This window comes from Oncorhynchus mykiss, chromosome 7 (genome assembly GCF_057628025.1).
Source record: "Oncorhynchus mykiss isolate SJ-2025 chromosome 7, ASM5762802v1, whole genome shotgun sequence".
NCBI classification, from domain to species: domain Eukaryota; kingdom Metazoa; phylum Chordata; class Actinopteri; order Salmoniformes; family Salmonidae; genus Oncorhynchus; species Oncorhynchus mykiss.
The window spans coordinates 24,241,819-24,256,580 of NC_143028.1; the positions used below are offsets into that span (position 1 = coordinate 24,241,819).

General features: G+C 41.8%; 7 non-coding genes across 7 annotated transcripts; all 7 read right to left on the reverse strand.

Annotated features, from left to right (window-relative positions):
* Window positions 1-3,686: 3,686 nt before the first annotated feature.
* On the reverse strand, window positions 3,687-3,759 carry trnar-ccu (transfer RNA arginine (anticodon CCU)). The gene has a single exon. It is a non-coding gene; the product is annotated as a tRNA-Arg (tRNA).
* Window positions 3,760-5,512: 1,753 nt separating this feature from the next.
* trnar-ccu (transfer RNA arginine (anticodon CCU)) lies at window positions 5,513-5,585 on the reverse strand. Its single transcript has one exon. It is a non-coding gene; the product is annotated as a tRNA-Arg (tRNA).
* Window positions 5,586-8,035: 2,450 nt separating this feature from the next.
* trnar-ccu (transfer RNA arginine (anticodon CCU)) lies at window positions 8,036-8,108 on the reverse strand. The gene has a single exon. It is a non-coding gene; the product is annotated as a tRNA-Arg (tRNA).
* A 2,034-nt stretch (window positions 8,109-10,142) lies between these two features.
* On the reverse strand, window positions 10,143-10,215 carry trnar-ccu (transfer RNA arginine (anticodon CCU)). Its single transcript has one exon. It is a non-coding gene; the product is annotated as a tRNA-Arg (tRNA).
* Window positions 10,216-11,966: 1,751 nt separating this feature from the next.
* On the reverse strand, window positions 11,967-12,039 carry trnar-ccu (transfer RNA arginine (anticodon CCU)). The gene has a single exon. It is a non-coding gene; the product is annotated as a tRNA-Arg (tRNA).
* Window positions 12,040-13,231: 1,192 nt separating this feature from the next.
* Window positions 13,232-13,304, reverse strand: trnar-ccu (transfer RNA arginine (anticodon CCU)). The gene has a single exon. It is a non-coding gene; the product is annotated as a tRNA-Arg (tRNA).
* Window positions 13,305-14,496: 1,192 nt separating this feature from the next.
* trnar-ccu (transfer RNA arginine (anticodon CCU)) lies at window positions 14,497-14,569 on the reverse strand. The gene has a single exon. It is a non-coding gene; the product is annotated as a tRNA-Arg (tRNA).
* Between the last annotated feature and the right edge of the window lie 193 nt (window positions 14,570-14,762).

The window sequence follows — 14,762 nt, forward strand, 5'->3', positions numbered from 1 at the left end:
ATCCTTTGTTGGCAATGACAGAGGTCAAACATTTTCTGTAAGTCTTCACAAGGTTTTCACACACTGTTGCTGGTATTTTGGCCCATTCCTCCATGCAGATCTCCTCTAGAGCAGTGATGTTTTGGGGCTGTTGCTGGGCAACACGGACTTTCAACTCCCTCCAAAGATTTTCTATGGGGTTGAGATCTAGAGACTGGCTAGGCCACTCCAGGACCTTGAAATGCTTCTTACCGAGCCACTCCTTCGTTGCCCGGGTGGTGTGTTTGGGATCATTGTCATGCTGAAAGACCCAGCCACGTTTCATCTTCAATGCCCTTGCTGATGGAAGGAGGTTTTCACTCAAAATCTCACGATACATGGCCCCATTCATTCTTTCCTTTACACGGATCAGTCGTCCTGGTCCCTTTGCAGAAAAACAGCCCCAAAGCATGATGTTTCCACCCCCGTGCTTCACAGTAGGTATGGTGTTCTTTGGATACAACTCAGCATTCTTTGTCCTCCAAACACAACGAGTTGAGTTTTTACCAAAAAGTTATATTTTGGTTTCATCTGACCATATGACATTCTCCCAATCTTCTTCGGGATCATCCAAATGCTCTCTAGCAAACTTCAGACGGGCCTGGACATGTACTGGCTTAAGCAGGGAGACACGTCTGGCACTGCAGGATTTGAGTCCCTGCCGGCGTAGTGTGTTACTGATGGTAGGCTTTGTTACTTTGGTCCCAGCTCTCTGCAGGTCATTCACTAGGTCCCCCCGTGTGGTTCTGGGAATTTTTGCTCACTGTTCTTGTGATCATTTTGACCCCACGGGGTGAGATCTTGCGTGGAGCCCCAGATCGAGGGAGATTATCAGTGGTCTTGTATGTCTTCCATTTCCTAATAATTGCTCCCACAGTTGATTTCTTCAAACCAAGCTGCTTATCTATTGGAGATTCAGTCTTCACAGCCTGGTGCAGGTCTAAAATTTTGTTTCTGGTGTCCTTTGACAGCTTTTTGGTCTTGGCCATAGTGGAGTTTGGAGTGTGACTGTTTGAGGTTGTGGACAGGTGTCTTTTTTACTGATAACAAGTTCAAACAGGTGCCATTAATACAGGTAACGAGTGGAGGACAGAGGAGCCTCTTAAAGAAGAAGTTGCAGGTCTGTGAGAGCCAGAAATCTTGCTTGTTTGTAGGTGACCAAATACTTATTTTCCACCATAATTTGCAAATAAATTAATTCAAAATCCTACAATGTGATTTTCTGGATTTTTTCTTCTCATTTTGTCTGTCATAGTTGAAGTGTAACTATGATGAAAATTACAGGCCTCTCATCTTTTTAAGTGGGAGAACTTGCACAATTGGTGGCTGACTAAATACTTTTTTGCCCCACTGTATATAACATAGTCCAAATTGGATGATTAAGGTGTGGTAGACACATTTTGTATACTTTTATGTTTTTATTCCATTATTTTCTGTTTCATTTACTTTGGCACTTAGGAAGCAGTAGAGCCAAATGCCGCTCATTTGGTGAGGAAATGTAATGATCTATTGCCTGAGTGTTGTGCGTTATTAATGTCTGTCAAGATACTGCCTAGGTCCACTAGCCGGGATAACCGGACGACGGGCCAGAACACAGAGACAATTTTTGTTCTCACGTCAATGCAAAAAATAATCTTGTTTCAGAGAATGGTTTCGATCCATCGGCCTCTGGGTTATGGGCCCAACATGCTTCCGCTGCACAACTCTGCTTTCAGCCACTTCAGAAAAGACTAAACCTCACAATCCATGGCTTAGGAGGCCAGTGTCTTAGGCCACTGGGGATCTTTGTAATCAATATGACCAATACGAACTGATGGAAGAGGTAAAAAAAATGTATAATGGCACTTACACATGGAATGAAACTACGCATTTAAAAAAATATTTGTTCACACTTAAATGCTATAAAAAGCTTGTTAGCAGAAAATGTTTTCGATCCATCAACCTCTGAGTTATGGGCCCAGCACGCATCTGCTGCACAACTCTGCTTTCAGCCACTTCAGAAAAGACTAAACCTCACAATCCATGGCTTAGGAGGCCAGTGTCTTAGGCCACTGGGATTCTTTGTAATCAGTATGACCAAAACAAACTGATGGAAGAGGTATAAAACATTTTTTTAATGGCAAATACACATGCCCATTAAACTCCGCATTATTTTACATTTATGTTTGCACTTCAATGCTAAAAATAAACTGGATAGCAGAAAATAGTTTTGAGCCATTGACCTCTGGGTTATGGGTCCAGCACACTTCCACTGCGCCTGTCTGCTTTCAGGCAATTCAGAAAAGACTAGACCTCACAATCCATGGCTTAGGAGGCCAGTGTCTTAGGCCACTGGGGATCTTTGTAATCAATATGACCAATACGAACTGATGGAAGAGGTAAAAAAAAAGGTATAATGGCACTTACACATGGAATGAATCTACGCATTTTAAAAAAACATTTGTTTGCACTTAAATGCTATAAAAAGCTGGTTAGCCGAAAATGTTTTCGATCCATCAACCTCTGGGTTATGGGCCCAGCACGCATCCGCTGCAAAACTCTGCTTTCAGCCACTTCAGCAAAGACTAAACCTCACAATCCATGGCTTAGGAGGCCAGTGTCTTAAGCCACTGGGGGTCTTTGTAATCAATATGACCAATACGAACTGATGTAAGAGGTAAAAAACAAAATGTATAATGGCACTTACACATGGAATGAAACTACGCATTTAAAAAAAATATTTGTTTGCACTTAAATGCTATAAAAAGCTGGTTAGCCGAAAATGTTTTCGATCCATCAACCTCTGGGTTATGGGCCCAGCACGCATCCGCTGCACAACTCTGCTTTCAGCCACTTCAGCAAAGACTAAACCTCACAATCCATGGCTTAGGAGGCCAGTGTCTTAAGCCACTGGGGATCTTTGTAATCAATATGACCAATACGAACTGATGTAAGAGGTAAAAAACAAAATGTATAATGGCACTTACACATGGAATGAATCTACGCATTTTAAAAAAACATTTGTTTGCACTTAAATGCTATAAAAAGCTGGTTAGCCGAAAATGTTTTCGATCCATCAACCTCTGGGTTATGGGCCCAGCACGCATCCGCTGCACAACTCTGCTTTCAGCCACTTCAGCAAAGACTAAACCTCACAATCCATGGCTTAGGAGGCCAGTGTCTTAAGCCACTGGGGATCTTTGTAATCAATATGACCAATACGAACTGATGTAAGAGGTAAAAAAAAAATGTATAATGGCACTTACACATGGAATGAAACTACGCATTTTAAAAAAATATTTGTTGGCACTTAAATGCTATAAAAAGCTGGTTAGCAGAAAATGTTTTCGATCCATCAACCTCTGGGTTATGGGCCCAGCACGCATCCGCTGCACAACTCTGCTTTCAGCCACTTCAGCAAAGACTAAACCTCACAATCCATGGCTTAGGAGGCCAGTGTCTTAGGCCACTGGGGATCTTTGTAATCAATATGACCAATACGAACTGATGGAAGAGGTAAAAAGAAAATGTATAATGGCATTTACACATGGAATGAAATTACGCATTTTTTTTTAATATTTGTTTGCACTTAAATGCTATAAAAAGCTGGTTAGTCGAAAATGCTTTCGATCCATCGACCTCTGGGTTATGGACACAGCAGGCTTCTGCTGGGCCACAATGTTTCCAACCACCCCAGATGGGACTTGAACCCACAATTCCTGGCTTAGGAGGCCAGTGCCTTATCCATTAGGCCACTGGGGCACTGTCTACCTTTCACAACCAGTACGAACTGGTTATGGGCCCAGCATGCATCCGCTGCACAACTCTGCTTTTAGCCACTTCAGCAAAGACTAAACCTCACAATCCATGGCTTAGGAGGCCAGTGTCTTAGGCCACTGGGGATATTTGTAATCAATATGACCAATACGAACTGATGGAAGAGGTAACAAAAAAAATGTATAATGGCACATACACATGGAATGAAACTACGCATTTTTTACAAATATTTGTTCGCACTTAAATGCTATAAAAAGCTGGTTAGCCGAAAATGTTTTCGATCCATCAACCTCTGGGTTATGGGCCCAGCACGCATCCGCTGCACAACTCTGCTTTCAGCCACTTCAGCAAAGACTAAACCTCACAATCCATGGCTTAGGAGGCCAGTGTCTTAAGCCACTGGGGATCTTTGTAATCAATATGACCAATACGAACTGATGTAAGAGGTAAAAAACAAAATGTATAATGGCACTTACACATGGAATGAATCTACGCATTTTAAAAAAACATTTGTTTGCACTTAAATGCTATAAAAAGCTGGTTAGCCGAAAATGTTTTCGATCCATCAACCTCTGGGTTATGGGCCCAGCACGCATCCGCTGCAAAACTCTGCTTTCAGCCACTTCAGCAAAGACTAAACCTCACAATCCATGGCTTAGGAGGCCAGTGTCTTAAGCCACTGGGGGTCTTTGTAATCAATATGACCAATACGAACTGATGTAAGAGGTAAAAAACAAAATGTATAATGGCACTTACACATGGAATGAAACTACGCATTTAAAAAAAATATTTGTTTGCACTTAAATGCTATAAAAAGCTGGTTAGCCGAAAATGTTTTCGATCCATCAACCTCTGGGTTATGGGCCCAGCACGCATCCGCTGCACAACTCTGCTTTCAGCCACTTCAGCAAAGACTAAACCTCACAATCCATGGCTTAGGAGGCCAGTGTCTTAAGCCACTGGGGATCTTTGTAATCAATATGACCAATACGAACTGATGTAAGAGGTAAAAAACAAAATGTATAATGGCACTTACACATGGAATGAATCTACGCATTTTAAAAAAACATTTGTTTGCACTTAAATGCTATAAAAAGCTGGTTAGCCGAAAATGTTTTCGATCCATCAACCTCTGGGTTATGGGCCCAGCACGCATCCGCTGCACAACTCTGCTTTCAGCCACTTCAGCAAAGACTAAACCTCACAATCCATGGCTTAGGAGGCCAGTGTCTTAAGCCACTGGGGATCTTTGTAATCAATATGACCAATACGAACTGATGTAAGAGGTAAAAAAAAAATGTATAATGGCACTTACACATGGAATGAAACTACGCATTTTTTAAAAATATTTGTTGGCACTTAAATGCTATAAAAAGCTGGTTAGCAGAAAATGTTTTCGATCCATCAACCTCTGGGTTATGGGCCCAGCACGCATCCGCTGCACAACTCTGCTTTCAGCCACTTCAGCAAAGACTAAACCTCACAATCCATGGCTTAGGAGGCCAGTGTCTTAGGCCACTGGGGATCTTTGTAATCAATATGACCAATACGAACTGATGGAAGAGGTAAAAAGAAAATGTATAATGGCATTTACACATGGAATGAAATTACGCATTTTTTTTAAATATTTGTTTGCACTTAAATGCTATAAAAAGCTGGTTAGTCGAAAATGCTTTCGATCCATCGACCTCTGGGTTATGGACACAGCAGGCTTCTGCTGGGCCACAATGTTTCCAACCACCCCAGATGGGACTTGAACCCACAATTCCTGGCTTAGGAGGCCAGTGCCTTATCCATTAGGCCACTGGGGCACTGTCTACCTTTCACAACCAGTACGAACTGGTTATGGGCCCAGCATGCATCCGCTGCACAACTCTGCTTTTAGCCACTTCAGCAAAGACTAAACCTCACAATCCATGGCTTAGGAGGCCAGTGTCTTAGGCCACTGGGGATATTTGTAATCAATATGACCAATACGAACTGATGGAAGAGGTAACAAAAAAAATGTATAATGGCACATACACATGGAATGAAACTACGCATTTTTTACAAATATTTGTTCGCACTTAAATGCTATAAAAAGCTGGTTAGCCGAAAATGTTTTCGATCCATCAACCTCTGGGTTATGGGCCCAGCACGCATCCGCTGCACAACTCTGCTTTCAGCCACTTCAGCAAAGACTAAACCTCACAATCCATGGCTTAGGAGGCCAGTGTCTTAAGCCACTGGGGATCTTTGTAATCAATATGACCAATACGAACTGATGTAAGAGGTAAAAAACAAAATGTATAATGGCACTTACACATGGAATGAATCTACGCATTTTAAAAAAACATTTGTTTGCACTTAAATGCTATAAAAAGCTGGTTAGCCGAAAATGTTTTCGATCCATCAACCTCTGGGTTATGGGCCCAGCACGCATCCGCTGCAAAACTCTGCTTTCAGCCACTTCAGCAAAGACTAAACCTCACAATCCATGGCTTAGGAGGCCAGTGTCTTAGGCCACTGGGGATCTTTGTAATCAATATGACCAATACGAACTGATGGAAGATGTAAAAAAAAAAATGTATAATGGCACATACACATGGAATGAAACTACGCATTTTTTAAAAATATTTGTTCGCACTTAAATGCTATAAAAAGCTGGTTAGCAGAAAATGTTTTCGATCCATCAACCTCTGGCTTATGGGCCCAGCACGCATCCGCTGCAAAACTCTGCTTTCAGCCACTTCAGCAAAGACTAAACCTCACAATCCATGGTTTAGGAGGCCAGTGTCTTAGGCCACTGGGGATATTTGTAATCAATATGACCAATACGAACTGATGTAAGAGGTAAAAAAAAAATGTATAATGGCACTTACACATGGAATGAAACTACGCATTTTTTTAAAATATTTGTTCGCACTTAAATGCTATAAAAAGCTGGTTAGCAGAAAATGTTTTCGATCCATCAACCTCTGGGTTATTGGCCCAGCACGCATCCGCTGCAAAACTCTGCTTTCAGCCACTTCAGCAAAGACTAAACCTCACAATCCATGGCTTAGGAGGCCAGTGTCTTAAGCCACTGGGGATCTTTGTAATCAATATGACCAATACGAACTGATGTAAGAGGTAAAAAAATTTTTTATAATGGCACTTACACATGGAATGAAACTACGCATTTTTTAAAAATATTTGTTGGCACTTAAATGCTATAAAAAGCTGGTTAGCCGAAAATGTTTTCAATCCATCGACCTCTGGGTTATGGACACAGCACGCATCTGCTGGGCCACAATGTTTCCAACCAACCCAGATGGGACTTGAACCCACAATTCCTGGCTTAGAAGGCCAGTGCCTTATCCATTAGGCCACTGGGGCACTGTCTACCTTTCACAACCAGTACGAACTGGTTATGGGCCCAGCATGCATCCGCTGCACAACTCTGCTTTCAGCCACTTCAGCAAAGACTAAACCTCACAATCCATGGCTTAGGAGGCCAGTGTCTTAGGCCACTGGGGATCTTTGTAATCAATATGACCAATACGAACTGATGGAAGATGTAAAAAAAAAAATGTATAATGGCACATACACATGGAATGAAACTACGCATTTTAAAAAAATATTTGTTCGCACTTAAATGCTATAAAAAGCTGGTTAGCAGAAAATGTTTTCGATCCATCAACCTCTGGCTAATGGGCCCAGCACGCATCCGCTGCAAAACTCTGCTTTCAGCCACTTCAGCAAAGACTAAACCTCACAATCCATGGCTTAGGAGGCCAGTGTCTTAAGCCACTGGGGGTCTTTGTAATCAATATGACCAATACGAACTGATGTAAGAGGTAAAAAACAAAATGTATAATGGCACTTACACATGGAATGAAACTACGCATTTTAAAAAAATATTTGTTTGCACTTAAATGCTATAAAAAGCTGGTTAGCCGAAAATGTTTTCAATCCATCAACCTCTGGGTTATGGGCCCAGCACGCATCCGCTGCAAACTCTGCTTTCAGCCACTTCAGCAAAGACTAAACCTCACAATCCATGGTTTAGGAGGCCAGTGTCTTAGGCCACTGGGGATATTTGTAATCTATATGACCAATACGAACTGATGTAAGAGGTAAAAAACAAAATGTATAATGGCACTTACACATGGAATGAAACTACGCATTTTTTAAAAATATTTGTTGGCACTTAAATGCTGGTTAGCCGAAAATGTTTTCAATCCATCAACCTCTGGGTTATGGACACAGCACACTTCTGCTGGGCCACAATGTTTACAACCACCCCAGATGGGACTTGAACCCACAATTCCTGGCTTAGGAGGCCAGTGCCTTATCCATTAGGCCACTGGGGCACTGTCTACCTTTCACAACCAGTACGAACTGGTTATGGGCCCAGCATGCATCCGCTGCACAACTCTGCTTTCAGCCACTTCAGCAAAGACTAAACCTCACAATCCATGGCTTAGGAGGCCAGTGTCTTAAGCCACTGGGGGTCTTTGTAATCAATATGACCAATACGAACTGATGTAAGAGGTAAAAAACAAAATGTATAATGGCACTTACACATGGAATGAAACTACGCATTTTAAAAAAATATTTGTTTGCACTTAAATGCTATAAAAAGCTGGTTAGCCGAAAATGTTTTCGATCCATCAACCTCTGGGTTATGGGCCCAGCACGCATCCGCTGCAAAACTCTGCTTTCAGCCACTTCAGCAAAGACTAAACCTCACAATCCATGGCTTAGGAGGCCAGTGTCTTAAGCCACTGGGGGTCTTTGTAATCAATATGACCAATACGAACTGATGTAAGAGGTAAAAAACAAAATGTATAATGGCACTTACACATGGAATGAAACTACGCATTTAAAAAAAATATTTGTTTGCACTTAAATGCTATAAAAAGCTGGTTAGCCGAAAATGTTTTCGATCCATCAACCTCTGGGTTATGGGCCCAGCACGCATCCGCTGCACAACTCTGCTTTCAGCCACTTCAGCAAAGACTAAACCTCACAATCCATGGTTTAGGAGGCCAGTGTCTTAGGCCACTGGGGATATTTGTAATCTATATGACCAATACGAACTGATGTAAGAGGTAAAAAACAAAATGTATAATGGCACTTACACATGGAATGAAACTACGCATTTTTAAAAAATATTTGTTGGCACTTAAATGCTATAAAAAGCTGGTTAGCCGAAAATGTTTTCGATCCATCAACCTCTGGCTTATGGGCCCAGCACGCATCCGCTGCACAACTCTGCTTTCAGCCACTTCAGCAAAGACTAAACCTCACAATCCATGGCTTAGGAGGCCAGTGTCTTAAGCCACTGGGGGTCTTTGTAATCAATATGACCAATACGAACTGATGTAAGAGGTAAAAAACAAAATGTATAATGGCACTTACACATGGAATGAAACTACGCATTTAAAAAAAATATTTGTTTGCACTTAAATGCTATAAAAAGCTGGTTAGCCGAAAATGTTTTCGATCCATCAACCTCTGGGTTATGGGCCCAGCACGCATCCGCTGCACAACTCTGCTTTCAGCCACTTCAGCAAAGACTAAACCTCACAATCCATGGTTTAGGAGGCCAGTGTCTTAGGCCACTGGGGATATTTGTAATCTATATGACCAATACGAACTGATGTAAGAGGTAAAAAACAAAATGTATAATGGCACTTACACATGGAATGAAACTACGCATTTTTAAAAAATATTTGTTGGCACTTAAATGCTATAAAAAGCTGGTTAGCCGAAAATGTTTTCGATCCATCAACCTCTGGCTTATGGGCCCAGCACGCATCCGCTGCACAACTCTGCTTTCAGCCACTTCAGCAAAGACTAAACCTCACAATCCATGGCTTAGGAGGCCAGTGTCTTAAGCCACTGGGGGTCTTTGTAATCAATATGACCAATACGAACTGATGTAAGAGGTAAAAAACAAAATGTATAATGGCACTTACACATGGAATGAAACTACGCATTTAAAAAAAATATTTGTTTGCACTTAAATGCTATAAAAAGCTGGTTAGCCGAAAATGTTTTCAATCCATCAACCTCTGGGTTATGGGCCCAGCACGCATCCGCTGCAAAACTCTGCTTTCAGCCACTTCAGCAAAGACTAAACCTCACAATCCATGGTTTAGGAGGCCAGTGTCTTAGGCCACTGGGGATATTTGTAATCAATATGACCAATACGAACTGATGGAAGAGGTAAAAAAAAAATGTATAATGGCACTTACACATGGAATGAAACTACGCATTTTTAAAAAATATTTGTTCGCACTTAAATGCTATAAAAAGCTGGTTAGCCGAAAATGTTTTCGATCCATCGACCTCTGGGTTATGGACACAGCATGCTTCTGCTGGGCCACAATGTTTACAACCACCCCAGATGGGACTTGAACCCACAATTCCTGGCTTAGGAGGCCAGTGCCTTATCCATTAGGCCACTGGGGCACTGTCTACCTTTCACAACCAGTACGAACTGGTTATGGGCCCAGCATGCATCCGCTGCACAACTCTGCTTTCAGCCACTTCAGCAAAGACTAAACCTCACAATCCATGGTTTAGGAGGCCAGTGTCTTAGGCCACTGGGGATATTTGTAATCAATATGACCAATACGAACTGATGGAAGAGGTAAAAAAAAAATGTATGATGGCACTTACACATGGAATGAAACTACGCATTTTTTAAAAATATTTGTTCGCACTTAAATGCTATAAAAAGCTGGTTAGCCGAAAATGTTTTCGATCCATCAACCTCTGGGTTATGGGCCCAGCACGCATCCGCTGCACAACTCTGCTTTCAGCCACTTCAGCAAAGACTAAACCTCACAATCCATGGCTTAGGAGGCCAGTGTCTTAAGCCACTGGGGATCTTTGTAATCAATATGACCAATACGAACTGATGTAAGAGGTAAAAAAAAAATGTATAATGGCACTTACACATGGAATGAAACTACGCATTTTTTAAAAATATTTGTTGGCACTTAAATGCTATAAAAAGCTGGTTAGCCGAAAATGTTTTCGATCCATCAACCTCTGGCTTATGGGCCCAGCACGCATCCGCTGCACAACTCTGCTTTCAGCCACTTCAGCAAAGACTAAACCTCACAATCCATGGCTTAGGAGGCCAGTGTCTTAAGCCACTGGGGGTCTTTGTAATCAATATGACCAATACGAACTGATGTAAGAGGTAAAAAACAAAATGTATAATGGCACTTACACATGGAATGAAACTACGCATTTTAAAAAAATATTTGTTTGCACTTAAATGCTATAAAAAGCTGGTTAGCCGAAAATGTTTTCAATCCATCAACCTCTGGGTTATGGGCCCAGCACGCATCCGCTGCAAAACTCTGCTTTCAGCCACTTCAGCAAAGACTAAACCTCACAATCCATGGTTTAGGAGGCCAGTGTCTTAGGCCACTGGGGATATTTGTAATCAATATGACCAATACGAACTGATGGAAGAGGTAAAAAAAAAATGTATAATGGCACTTACACATGGAATGAAACTACGCATTTTTTTAAAATATTTGTTCGCACATAAATGCGATAAAAAGCTGGTTAGCCGAAAATGTTTTCGATCCATCAACCTCTGGGTTATGGGCCCAGCACGCATCCGCTGCACAACTCTGCTTTCAGCCACTTCAGCAAAGACTAAACCTCACAATCCATGGCTTAGGAGGCCAGTGTCTTAAGCCACTGGGGATCTTTGTAATCAATATGACCAATACGAACTGATGTAAGAGGTAAAAAAAAAATGTATAATGGCACTTACACATGGAATGAAACTACGCATTTTTAAAAAATATTTGTTGGCACTTAAATGCTATAAAAAGCTGGTTAGCCGAAAATGTTTTCGATCCATCAACCTCTGGCTTATGGGCCCAGCACGCATCCGCTGCACAACTCTGCTTTCAGCCACTTCAGCAAAGACTAAACCTCACAATCCATGGCTTAGGAGGCCAGTGTCTTAAGCCACTGGGGGTCTTTGTAATCAATATGACCAATACGAACTGATGTAAGAGGTAAAAAACAAAATGTATAATGGCACTTACACATGGAATGAAACTACGCATTTTAAAAAAATATTTGTTTGCACTTAAATGCTATAAAAAGCTGGTTAGCCGAAAATGTTTTCAGTCCATCAACCTCTGGGTTATGGACACAGCATGCTTCTGCTGGGCCACAATGTTTACAACCACCCCAGATGGGACTTGAACCCACAATTCCTGGCTTAGGAGGCCAGTGCCTTATCCATTAGGCCACTGGGGCACTGTCTACCTTTCACAACCAGTACGAACTGGTTATGGGCCCAGCATGCATCCGCTGCACAACTCTGCTTTCAGCCACTTCAGCAAAGACTAAACCTCACAATCCATGGTTTAGGAGGCCAGTGTCTTAGGCCACTGGGGATATTTGTAATCAATATGACCAATACGAACTGATGGAAGAGGTAAAAAAAAAATGTATGATGGCACTTACACATGGAATGAAACTACGCATTTTTTAAAAATATTTGTTCGCACTTAAATGCTATAAAAAGCTGGTTAGCCGAAAATGTTTTCGATCCATCAACCTCTGGGTTATGGGCCCAGCACGCATCCGCTGCACAACTCTGCTTTCAGCCACTTCAGCAAAGACTAAACCTCACAATCCATGGCTTAGGAGGCCAGTGTCTTAAGCCACTGGGGATCTTTGTAATCAATATGACCAATACGAACTGATGTAAGAGGTAAAAAAAAAATGTATAATGGCACTTACACATGGAATGAAACTACGCATTTTTTAAAAATATTTGTTGGCACTTAAATGCTATAAAAAGCTGGTTAGCCGAAAATGTTTTCGATCCATCAACCTCTGGCTTATGGGCCCAGCAGGCATCCGCTGCACAACTCTGCTTTCAGCCACTTCAGCAAAGACTAAACCTCACAATCCATGGCTTAGGAGGCCAGTGTCTTAAGCCACTGGGGGTCTTTGTAATCAATATGACCAATACGAACTGATGTAAGAGGTAAAAAACAAAATGTATAATGGCACTTACACATGGAATGAAACTACGCATTTTAAAAAAATATTTGTTTGCACTTAAATGCTATAAAAAGCTGGTTAGCCGAAAATGTTTTCAATCCATCAACCTCTGGGTTATGGGCCCAGCACGCATCCGCTGCAAAACTCTGCTTTCAGCCACTTCAGCAAAGACTAAACCTCACAATCCATGGTTTAGGAGGCCAGTGTCTTAGGCCACTGGGGATATTTGTAATCAATATGACCAATACGAACTGATGGAAGAGGTAAAAAAAAAATGTATAATGGCACTTACACATGGAATGAAACTACGCATTTTTAAAAAATATTTGTTCGCACTTAAATGCTATAAAAAGCTGGTTAGCCGAAAATGTTTTCGATCCATCGACCTCTGGGTTATGGACACAGCATGCTTCTGCTGGGCCACAATGTTTACAACCACCCCAGATGGGACTTGAACCCACAATTCCTGGCTTAGGAGGCCAGTGCCTTATCCATTAGGCCACTGGGGCACTGTCTACCTTTCACAACCAGTACGAACTGGTTATGGGCCCAGCATGCATCCGCTGCACAACTCTGCTTTCAGCCACTTCAGCAAAGACTAAACCTCACAATCCATGGTTTAGGAGGCCAGTGTCTTAGGCCACTGGGGATATTTGTAATCAATATGACCAATACGAACTGATGGAAGAGGTAAAAAAAAAATGTATAATGGCACTTACACATGGAATGAAACTACGCATTTTTTAAAAATATTTGTTCGCACTTAAATGCTATAAAAAGCTGGTTAGCCGAAAATGTTTTCGATCCATCAACCTCTGGGTTATGGGCCCAGCACGCATCCGCTGCACAACTCTGCTTTCAGCCACTTCAGCAAAGACTAAACCTCACAATCCATGGCTTAGGAGGCCAGTGTCTTAAGCCACTGGGGATCTTTGTAATCAATATGACCAATACGAACTGATGTAAGAGGTAAAAAAAAAATGTATAATGGCACTTACACATGGAATGAAACTACGCATTTTTTAAAAATATTTGTTGGCACTTAAATGCTATAAAAAGCTGGTTAGCCGAAAATGTTTTCGATCCATCAACCTCTGGCTTATGGGCCCAGCACGCATCCGCTGCACAACTCTGCTTTCAGCCACTTCAGCAAAGACTAAACCTCACAATCCATGGCTTAGGAGGCCAGTGTCTTAAGCCACTGGGGGTCTTTGTAATCAATATGACCAATACGAACTGATGTAAGAGGTAAAAAACAAAATGTATAATGGCACTTACACATGGAATGAAACTACGCATTTTAAAAAAATATTTGTTTGCACTTAAATGCTATAAAAAGCTGGTTAGCCGAAAATGTTTTCAATCCATCAACCTCTGGGTTATGGGCCCAGCACGCATCCGCTGCAAAACTCTGCTTTCAGCCACTTCAGCAAAGACTAAACCTCACAATCCATGGTTTAGGAGGCCAGTGTCTTAGGCCACTGGGGATATTTGTAATCAATATGACCAATACGAACTGATGGAAGAGGTAAAAAAAAAATGTATAATGGCACTTACACATGGAATGAAACTACGCATTTTTTAAAAATATTTGTTCGCACTTAAATGCTATAAAAAGCTGGTTAGCCGAAAATGTTTTCGATCCATCGACCTCTGGGTTATGGACACAGCATGCTTCTGCTGGGCCACAATGTTTACAACCACCCCAGATGGGACTTGAACCCACAATTCCTGGCTTAGGAGGCCAGTGCCTTATCCATTAGGCCACTGGGGCACTGTCTACCTTTCGCAACCAGTACGAACTGGTTATGGGCCCAGCATGCATCCGCTGCACAACTCTGCTTTCAGCCACTTCAGCAAAGACTAAACCTCACAATCCATGGTTTAGGAGGCCAGTGTCTTAGGCCACTGGGGATATTTGTAATCAATATGACCAATACGAACTGATGGAAGAGGTAAAAAAAAAA